Below are 12,156 nucleotides of genomic sequence, written 5' to 3'. Positions count from 1 at the left end.
GAGTTTCTGATACTATGTCATGACTTGAGTTTCCTCCTTCTTATGACTCTCTATGTTGTGCTTTCATTATATTCCTCCTCTGTCTTCTTTGGATACATGTTCATCTTTTTGTTTATTTATTTCTTTTACTCATTTGCTTTGTTTAATTGACAGAGGATGTCCCTTAACCATTTTCCAAATGTCAAAATGCTTCTTCCCCAAATATTCTCATCAAAAGATGAAGCAATCTTCAATAACAGAAAATCGTATCAAAAAACTAATCTCTTACTGAATCATCGTGACTATAGCAAAAGTTTATCCAATAGAAAGGAACTGAAACCAGTGTTTAATTCACATAGAACCATGTCTTGGTTGGGGGTTTACAGACACCATGACTGAGGCAACTCTTATAACAACAGCATTTAATTGAGGCTGGCTGTTCAGAGGTTCAGTCCATTATTATCAAGGTAAGAACATGCAGTATCCAGGCAGGCATGGTGCAGGAGGAGATGAGACTTCTACATCTTCATCAGAAGGATGGTATCAGAATACTGACTTCCATGCATCTTGGACTAAATTATCAAAGCCCATATGCACAGTGACATACCCATTCCAACAAAGATACACCTCCTAATAGTGCTACTCCCAGGACCAAACATATATAAACTATCATAAACCACAACCTTAGATTTTGCTCTGTGACATAGAGATATCATCAGCTATAATATATACATACCACACATTTGCCTCCCATGGTAATTTTAAATAAGACATTTATTTTAAGTTCCTGTATTATAGATGCTAACTATAATTAGTGTAAATTCATTCCTAAGTGTACCTTTAAGGTGCCCATCTCATTACTAGTGAATTAAGGTAGTATAATATGCAAAGTACTATCATTTATTAATCTATTTAAATATATTAAAATAGCATATATCCTACTTATAATTTTAAAGTTTACTTAATTATGTTATAATTTTGTGGTGTTACAAAGGAACAGATTTGGGTAAATATTATTTTGACTTCTTTTCTATGAAAAACAACCAAAATATTTCATAACTCAATATATTTATTTATAGGGAAACGAACTTGAAGAGGCCTCTTACTAAAAATACAGCACACAAACACCTACAATTTTAAAGACATAAAGTAAATTTACTCATAAATGTGTAACTTGAACTTGTAGACTATACCCAAAGTCAGCAAGTTCTAATTTGTAAATGACAAATTGGAATAAAACAAGACCTCTGTAATCTAATGTGAACTGATTGAATTATGATTCCATGATAAATGCCATTCAAAAGAATTTACTAGAAAGACTGGAAGTATGCCAGGGAAAAAGGGAAGTGATTGTTTTTGGAATGCAAAATAAACTAGTGAAGCACTGGATTCACTGACACGTGTTATCTCAAGACAATAAAGAAAAAGACAAAAGAAGAAGAAAGAAGAAGAAGAAGAAGAAGAAGAAGAAGAAGAAGAAGAAGAAGAAGAAGAAGAAGAAGAAGAAGAAGAAGAAGAAGAAGAAGAAGAAAAGGAAGAAGAAGAAGAAGAAGAAGAAGAAGAAGAAGAAGAAGAAGAAGAAGAAGAAGAAGAAGGAGGAGGAGGAGGAGGAGGAGGAGGAGGAGGAGGAGGAGGAGGAGGAGGAGGAGGAGGAGGAGGAGGAGGAGGAGGAGGAGGAGGAGGAAGAGGAATATGAATAGGAGGAGGGGTAGGAGGAGGAGGAAGAGGAGGAGAAGAAGAAGCAGAGAGAGAAGAAGAAGAAGAAGAAGAAGAAGGAGGAGGAGGAGGAGGAGGAGGAGGAGGAGGAGGAGGAGGAGGAGGAGGAGGAGGAGGAGGAGGAGGAGGAGGAGAACAACAACAACAGCAGCAGCAGCAGCAGCAAAAACAACAACAGAAAAAAACAAGAAACCAACTAAATGATTTTCCAAAATACAATTCTGAGCAAGAATAATATCAATTCCAGCCAGGGAGGCAAATCTCTCACTTGAGCAATTCTTGGTGAAAATTAAATCCTCTATGAGATTAGAATGCCTCTCAGAATCTAAATATTACACTGGAAATAAGCAGGGGTACTGTTTCCATGGAATTGAGAAGGAAAGACTTGGACTTGTAAGAAGGTATGGCAGATTTGATGAGAAAGGATGTGAGAAAAGTTACAACAAATTTTATGAATTTTAATTGTTCATGAATACTTTGCACTTAGAGTCTCCAGCTATTGACTGCATTTCTGACTTACTAATTTACCTGGTCTGTCATGGAGACACATCTTTAAAACTCAGGGAACTAGAGTGCTGACAGGTTAACCAACCCACTCACTAGTGTTGATGAACAAGGAACAAGAAAATGAGGTTTGGAAGATAGTCTGACTCTAGGATATAAATCATCAACCAACAGAGAAAATTTTCACCATTACAGAGTCAGTTTCCAATAATGAGAGGTAAAATTCTTGTTTTTAAAAATTAGTCCTTGTTTTGCATTGTACAATAGTTGCTCAATTCTTTATATGATAATGACAACTAGATACTGATCAGAATAAAGATATATAAAAACTATCCAACATATTTTCAAGTGTTGGATGTTAACTGCCATGAAACTCTACGTTGAGTTAGCAGAAATTAATGAAAATAATCATGTGTGAGAATGTTTACTGAGAATAGCATTAAGGCTCTCTGTTCTAAGAACATTTAGAAGTCTGGGGAGTCAGAGGAAGCTCAAATTCATAGGTCAGAGGACAAAAAGAAAGAAAATCTATTCAGAAACTGAGCTGAGGAAAGCTGTTTGTTACTATAGTTTTTGTGGCCATAGTAACCAGTATCCCAGCATATGCTAAAACTATGTGGTTAAGGGTGAGAGTTTGAAGATGAAGAAAAAGTTTACAATGAAGTAAACAGCTCTGCAGCAGTGTGGACCACAAAACCATACTGAACTGATAAGTTTGCAACAAGTTCAGAAACCCATCAAATTTCTTAATTCAGAAGAGTTGGAAGTAGCTCCAGGCCAGGTTCTTGTCCAGAAGCACATGGCCATGGCACCCATTAAGACAACTATGACAACTAATTTATGTGGCATAAAGACCTAATGTTCTCCATGTTACTGAAGTATGTAGATGGACACTGAGTATTTAGCCAATGAGCTTCCTTTCCTGGGCACGCCTCCCTGCAAACGGTATTTAAATTCTGGTTCACCCTGAGTAAGAGGTGTGCATCTCATCTGCCATTAAAAAAAAAAAAAAAACAGTTTGGACAAGCAGAGACTGTCTTCTTCATCAAGAACTACCATGGTGGGGAGGGGGAAGTGCTTCACCATACAGAGCTGTGCCAAGTCTCCCTCTGGGAGAAGATCCTTCTTCTAGCCACTTAGCACTCCTGGTACTCATGTAAAGCTAAGCTGGATTCCTACTTCCCCCACCATCTGCAGACTCCTGTCCCCAACTCCTCCATGTACACAGGAGCTTGAGAACCACAGCATCCCTTCCAGCTCCCACTGATTCTCACCTGGAGAAACACCAGCTGGAACCCTGATCTTAGACTGCACTTCGCCTTCCCTGAGCAGTGTTTCAGTGGCCGGGCATCCCAGTGGCAATAAAGAAGGTCAGCCTAATGTCCCTGTGTTTCTTCTTCCCTGGGCAACATATCTGCTCTCTGGTAAAAGGCAGAAACACAGAACAAACAGCCACTCAACAGTTATAGGACAATGAAGTTGATATTAAAAATTATCAGAAACTTTAGTTTCTGGTTTCTAATAAGTCAGAGAGAGAAAACTGTTTGAACACCTAGAATATTGATGAAAAAAACCTGAAAATCCTTTGCTTTGGATTCTACATCCAGAATATATCTAAGAAATGAGGTCTCTTCACCCATTTTAATCCATATTAAGAATCTTCAAGGGGAAATAATATTTGATATCCATAAAAACAATACAAGAAAAGCTAGATATTCAGTTACATATTCAATATCCTGGCTTGTTAGAAACTACCGGGTAGACCATGAAATAGAAAACATATACCCAGATCAGATGTAAATCAGTTAATGAAAACTGAAAAAGTCAATACTAGTGGTGATAATCTTATTAAAATGTTTAAAGGATGTGCATATACACATGCAGCAATTGTAAACACAGCTTGGCTCCCAATATCTTTTTATGTATGCATTTTCTTTGTTTTGTGGCAATGTACCTTGGTGGATGTATTCACCTAGCTTTCTTGTTTTTCTAGAACTCAAGAAGGTGGACTCCAGAAAATCAAATAACCCCATTAAAAAATGGGGCTCAGAGCTAAACAAAGAATTCTCACCTGAGGAATACCGAATGGCTGAGAAGCACCTGAAAAAAATGTTCAGCATCCTTAATCATCAGAGAAATGCAAATCAAAACAACCCTGAGATTCCATCTCACACCAGTCAGAATGGCTAAGATCAAAAATTCAGGTGACAGCAGATGCTGGGGAGGATGTGGAGAAAGAGGAACACTCCTCCATTGTTGGTGGGATTGCAAGCTTGTACAACCACTCTGGAAATCAGTGTGGCAGTTCCTTAGAAAATTGGACATAGTACTACAGGAGGATCCCGCAATACCTCTCCTGGGCATATATCCAGAAGATGTTCCAACCGGTAAGAAGGACTCATGCTCCACTATGTTCATAGCAGCCTTATTTATAATAGCCAGAAGCTGGAAAGAACCCAGATGCCCCTCAACAGAGGAATGGATACAGAATATGTGGTACATTTATACAATGGAGTACTACTCAGCTATTAAAAGGAATGAATTCATGAAATTCCTAGGCAAATGGTTGGACCTGGAGGGCATCATCCTGAGTGAGGTAACACATTCACAAAAGAACTCAAATGATATGTACTCACTGATAAGTGAATATTAGCCCAGAAACTTAGTATACCCGAGATATAAGATACAATTTGCAAAACACATGAAATTGAAGAAGAATGAAGACCAAAGTGTGGACACTTTGCCCCTTCTTAGAATTGGAAGCAATTACCCATGGAAGGAGTTACAGAGACGAAGTCTGGAGCTGAGACAAAAGGATGGACCATGTAGAGAATGCCATATCCAGGGATCCATCCCATAATTAGCCTCCAAACCATAACACCATTGCATACACTAGCAAGCGTTTGCTGAAAGGACCCTGATATAGCTGTCTCTTGTGAGACTAGGCCGGGGCCTAGCAAACACAGAAGTGGATGCTCACAGTCAGCTATTGGATGGATCACAGGGCCCCCAATGGAGGAACTAGAGAATGTATCCAAGGAGCTAAAGAGATCTGCAACCCTGTAGGTGCAACAACATTATGAACTAACCAGTACCCAGGAGCTCTTGACTCTAGCTGCATATGTATCAAAAGATGGCCTAGTCGGCCATCACTGGAAAGAGAAGCCCATTGGACTTGCAAACTTTATATGCCCCAGTACAGGGGAACGCAAGGGCCAAAAAGTGGGAGTGGGTGTGTAGGGGAGTGGGGGGGAGGGTATGGGGGACTTTTGGGATAACATTGGAAATGTAATTGAGTAAAATACGTAGTAAAAAAATATTAAAAAAAAAAGTCTGGTGTTTGCTTGGAAAAACTACACACTCTGTGTGTCCATATCTGTTTGTCATCTGTGCCAACTCCTTGCTTTCCTCTAACCAGAACCGAAACTTTCCTGCGGATCAAGGACCCAAATGAGGTCCTCTGCAGCGTGTGAAGATGAATACACACACAGATGCATACTGCACACATGCAAACCACAATACACCTACACACACATCTAAAGTCGATGAATATACTACCAAGATGGACAATGTAAAGTTATGGACTTTACTGAAAATGGTATTAAAATATAAAAACTGTAGACTTAATTGTATATTTTAAGCTGCTGTATATACAACTAAATCATAGAAAAAAGGAATAGATTATGTTCTATTTTTCTGGAAGCCAAAACTAATTATTCTAAAAATGGACATTAAATTCATGTCAGTATTTGATTATGAGATGACTGATTATCAAAGCTAACAGAAAATGTTTCAAATGACTAAATTATTTCAGTTAAATGAAGACATAATAAAGGACAAAGAAAACACACATCACAATGGCTGTTTGAATAGCAATAACAGTAGGCAAACACCAATACTTTGAAGCAACTGTGGGTACAGGAAACAATGAAGGCATGGCCTCACAGATTTTTTACTAAGTTCTTATCTGAAAATTATTTGTTTATGCCTTTGAAGTAACTAGAAGAGGGAACCAGGGTCAACCTCGAATTCTGCTTCTGTTCAAAATATTCTTCAGAAATAAAAACAGCATGAAGTTGCTTTGAGAAAGTCAAAGCTGAGGGGAATGTCTCCAACAGACCTGAGGTCCTAGAAATAGCAACAGAGACTGCAGAGCAAAGAGCAAAGCAATCTCCTCAGAAAGGGACCAACACAAAGAAAAGTATGTGACAGTGATAATTACAGGCATAAGTATATACGTTCTTGTTTGCACTAAACAAATGAATAATAAATAACATGCTAAAATAAATACTAAATAAGTGTTAAAGTTACACATGCTGTGAGGTTTGAAACACACCTATGTGTTAACATATGTCAACAAAAGCAAAAACAGCAATCGTAAGTTATTTATATTAAGTCTGGAGATAGTGAACTTACTTGAGACAGATTTTTAGCCAACTGGAAAATTCATCGCAATGTGGAAATGGATAGTTTGGAGCAAGGCTAAACTTCCCAAACAAATAAAAGCGTGATAGCCAGGAAGAGAGCAAATGCAATACAATGGAGTTCCACATAGCTCTGTTTATTCAGAGGCAAGAAACATGTACCTGTAGGGTAGACAGTTTTTTGTTTCCAAAATGGTGCTAGTGCAACTAATTGCCAATATGAAGTAAAAAATTCTGACCCTTACTTTACACTATGAGCACAATGTGATGCATTAATTAATACTAAACTGTGCATATTAGAAACACAAAATCACTTGACCCAGAGATGGAGGGAAGTGGACTCACATGTGGGCAGAGCCTTTAATAGAGTACAGTAGGAATTAGTACAATAGTAAAATGAGGATCAGACTTTTTCAAAACACATGTTTCTCTTGGAGAGCAATGCTAAGAAAAGAACAAGAAGGTTGAAAGCTTGGGAAAGAAGTATATCTAGCATGCCATTGCTAGGCTGCTACTATTTCAGTGTGATTAAATAACCACGCAAGGAAGAGAATGGTCACAATGAGATCTAAAGTCACTCCAAGATGACTGTTATTACAGAACATATTACATACAGAACTCAACATTCTCTGACATCCACAGTAAATCAGCTCACTTTCGAACACTGTTTCCATCTTGGGTTGATGGATTTAATAACTCAATCATTTCCTATTTTCCAAACTTCTGAAACTTAACAATTTGTAGTATCTAAGTGTTTTTTTTTTCTTTTCATAATGTTTGCTGTTATCTTTCTTCCAATGTTTGTGTTTCTTGCCTGATATACAAATATACGTATTGAATATTTACTTCCTTGAAGGAAGGGGAGTTGTTGGAAAGTTCTAAAATTCATCTTTGAATTTCTCAACAGGATGTTTATGTTACTGTCTTTCAGGACACATAAAAATGAGCAATTTTCATATTGCTTACCACTTTTTTGTTTGTTTGTTTGTTTTTTCGAGACAGGGTTTTTCTGTATAGCCATGCCTGTCCTGGAACTCACTTTGTAGACCAGGCTGGCCTCGAACTCAGAAATCCACCTGCCTCTGCCTCCTGAGTGCTGGGATTAAAGGCGTGTGCCACCATGCCTGGTTCTGCTTACCACTTTTAAACGTGGACTTTGTAACAGGCTAGATAGTTCTCAAAAGAGGATATACAAGTGGAGAGGAAATACTTCTTAAAATGCTTCAATATTAATAAACCTCACAGAATTACAATTAAAAATAATGTTTTAAAAACTTTTTTATTGATTAATTTGTATATTTACATTTCAAATGTTATCCCCTTCCTAGTTTCCTCTCCAAGAACCCTCCCATCCCACCCTCACTCGCCCTGCTTCTATGAGGGTGCTCTCCCACCCACATGCCATTCCTGCCCTACCTCCCTGGCATTCCCCTACACTGGGGCATCAAGCCTTCACAGGACCAAGGGCCTCCCTTCCCTTTGATGTCCAACATCTGAAATACAATTGCAACAATACTGGCTTGCATGTAGAGAAAGAGGAAGTCAGACATGATATTGATAACATGAAAACTGCAAATAATCTCGAGGCTTCTGTCAAATTCAGAAGTATAACTGTTATTTAAGGCAATTATACCGTTCCTGGGCAGACACTATACAGACTTTATGTTCTACTTTAGAGGCAATTGCATATCCATATTCAATGATGCTATGTTCATGGTAGCTGTGAAATGGAGATATCCATACACAGATAAGTAAAAACAAAAAACGGTGGCGCTTCATAAGTAGGAGTATTACTTAGCTGTAAAAAAAAAATCAAACTTTTCAGGTAAATGAATGGAACTGGGAAAATTTCACTGAACGGGGTAACCCAAGGCCAGAAAGACAGACATGAATTTAAAAATCTCATAGGATCAATGACCTTAGTATGAAACATGAAAGTGCTGTGAAAATATCGACAGTGCACTTATAGACACAAGTATTGGAAAGAATTTTCTAAATAGGACTCCAGCCAAGCAATGTTTAAGACCAGCTAATGAATAATGCATCATAAAAGACAAAATCAAGGCAGCCAAACATCCAGGCAAAGGGGGAATAGAGGATTCGAATGCCTCACCCCATGCTTATGACCAAATGGTGACAGATAATTCCCAGGGAGGGAGAGTCATTAATTACTGAGATTTTTTTTTCTTTTTTTTTTTTAAATTAGGTATTTTCCTCGCTTACATTTCCAATGCTATCCCAAAAGTCCCCCATACCCACCCCCCCCAATCCCCTACCCACCCACTCCCCCTTTTTGGCCCTGGCGTTCCCCTATACTGGGGCATATAAAGTTTGCAAGTCCACAGGGCCTCTCTTTCCAGTGATGGCTGACTAGGCCATCTTTTGATACATATGCAGCTAGAGACAAGAGCTCCGGGGTACTAGTTAGTTCATATTGTTGTTCCACATGTAAGGTTGGAGTTCCCTTTATCTCCTTGGATACTTTCTCTAGCTCCTCCATTGGGGGCCGTGTGACCCATCCAATAGCTGACTGTGAGCATCCACTTCTGTGTTTGCTAGGCCCCGGCATAGTAAGTGGATATTAGCCCAGAAACTTAGGATACACAAGATATAAGATACAATTTGCTAAACGCATGAAACTCAAGAAGAATGACGACAAAAGTGTGGACACTTTGCCCCTTCCTAGAAATGGGAACAAAACACCCATGGAAGGAGTTAGAGACAAAATTTGGAGCTGTGACGAAAGGATGGACCATCTAGTGATTGCCATATCCAGGGATCCATCCCATAATCAGCTTCCAAACGCTGACACCATTGCATACACTAGCAAGATTTTGCTGTAAGGACCCAGATATAGCTGTCTCTTGTGAGACTATGCCGGGGCCTAGCAAACACAGAAGTGGATGCTCACAGTCAGCTCTTGGATGGGATTGCAAGCTTGTACAACCACTCTGGAAATCAGTCTGGCGGTTCCTCAGAAAATTGGACATAGTACTACCGTAGGATCCCACAATACCTCTCCTGGGCATATATCCAGAAGATGTCCCAACCGGTACGAAGGACACATGCTCCACTATGTTCATAGCAGTCTTATTTATAATAGCCAGAAGCTGGAAAGAACCCAGATGCCCCTCAACAGAGGAATGGATACAGAAAATGTGGTATATCTACACAATGGAGTACTACTCAGCTATTAAAAAGAATAAATTTATGAAATTCCTAGGCAAATGGATGGACCTGGAGGGCATCATCCTGAGTGAGGTAACCCAATTACTGAGATTTTTATCCTTTGAGATTTCTATCTCATCTCATGTCGGTCTTTCTGTACTTGGGTTACCTCATTCAGTGTAATTTTTCCATTTCTCTTAATTTAGATCCAATGAAATTTCATGATTTTATTTTTCTTTATAGCTGAGTAATATTCTCTTACACACACACACACACAAACACACATATGTATTTGAACATATGTACATGTATATGTATATGTATATATGTTCAAATCCTAAGTTACTCGTGTCTCATTTCATTATGTGTCCAGTTTCCTCATTCTTAAAATTTTACTCCTGCATTCTTGGTATTAGCATCTATATCAATTTACAATACAGCTAGGATCCATCATTCCCCAAATACTTTATAGACAAAAACTCTCAGGCTTTCTATTATTAAATCAGAAATAGTCCACCAGACCATCATTGAGCTCCCATTTCTTAATAATTCAAACTTTTCCTCATGTCACAATCATTTTAGAAAATCCCTAGTTAGTGTACCCCATATCACTAGGAGACAGAATCATTTATTATTATAGTCTAATGGTCTCATACCTTTCTCTGCAACAATACTAATTACAGTGTACCCTGAACATGTTCAGTAGATAAACGAGGACTAAAGTTCTTTTGGAAGAAGTAACTCAGAACCTTTAGCCTTGTTTGAAGTAGCTGCTTCAAACACACACTGCTTGCTTAGTAAAGAGATTCTATACAGAGAAAGGAGCAAGAGTTGAAAAGAGAATTTCCAAGGAGTTCTGCTTGATTTGAATGATAAAGACCAATTCTGTATTAAATTTATTATTGCTTTTGTCTATTGTCACATGTCCACCATTCCAATGTTCTTTTTCTGAGTTTTTCCCGAAGCTGATGGTGTCTTTATCCACAATTATATATATATATATTAAATAGCAGCAGAGGACTCCCACATGCATTCATTCTCTCTGTGTAATTTTGACAGATCATAAAGAGCCCGACTCTAACTCTAGCTTTGAACGAAGCAGAAAGCAGCCTTGCCTTTTCTGGAACAGGAACAATAAATGATCTGAGTAGGAGTCAGAATCGCTCTTTGCTTTATGATGTGTGGATTAATGAAGGCATTAAACCATTCTAGTGATAGATAAGGAAATTACAGCCAGTGTTGCTGAAAGAAATAAAACTGTTTCATCATAAATTAAGGAGGTCTAAAACACTGCAAGCTCATCGATAGTTCACAGGCAACAAAGAGGTACAATTTTTAAGCTGTTGCGGAGCACTGTAATTTATTAACATCTGTCATATTTTCAGTTTCATTACTGTCACTGTTATTCAAACCAACTCATGGAAAATACCTCTTTTGCAGAAAATAAGAAAAATACGGGTCAGGCTATTATCACATTTAAAAGTCGTGCTGCAATTTCCCCATTTTATTAACATGCTGCACTGTTAATTTTTATCCCATTGACATTCTCGTCTAGACAGCAACAGTACCCCAAGCATGCATGGCATGATTTACTGCTCAAAGATTCAATCTGGATGTGTAATAAACGGTTAGACTGTGAATCCAGAGAGTGTAATTCTTAAAATGTCAGGAACAAGTATTCTTTTCTCGTATTGATAAGACCCAAAGGAACTTGTTGATTCATCAGCACCCACTGGCACAGAGTACAGTGTCATAAAATGGAGATGGAAAGATATCATTCCTGGAAATGTCTGGTCTAACTCTCCAGGCCATGTCTCCTAAAACAGGGATCACTTTTGTCATTGGTCTCAGTGTGACAAGCTGAGACTACCTTGCCATAAACTTTGTGCCTTGAACTATTTATTTATTGTCCTAATCTTTCTTCAATACAAAACATAATTTTGATGAGGAAAACTAAACAATACTCAGGCATGTACAGTTTCGAAATTAACTCTAGGTTATATGGGACTTGGCATACAACAAATTTGCTTAATAAAATTTTGATGAGAGCTGTAAAAAATGATTCTTGAATTCAAGTCCAGAGATGGGATATCTTAACCCTTTTGAACAATGACAAATAAAATGTTTATTTAATAATTCACATTTTATCCATAATTGAAGAAATAAGGAAGTGTCTAGGTTACATACTCACATAAAACAATATCCTGTGTAGAAATAAGTAGTGCACTCTATATAATTAGTGCCCTAGCCATTTCTCACTATCCTTGTGAGAATTATTACATAGGTAATCATATACAATTCTATTCCTCTTTGTGTGACCATTGGCTATTTGGAAGGAGAAACAGTTATAAGAAGAAATTAGGCT

This window comes from Mus musculus, chromosome 19 (assembly GCF_000001635.26).
Source record: "Mus musculus strain C57BL/6J chromosome 19, GRCm38.p6 C57BL/6J".
Lineage (NCBI taxonomy): Eukaryota > Metazoa > Chordata > Mammalia > Rodentia > Muridae > Mus > Mus musculus.
Note: the sequence above shows the minus strand (reverse complement) of the source record.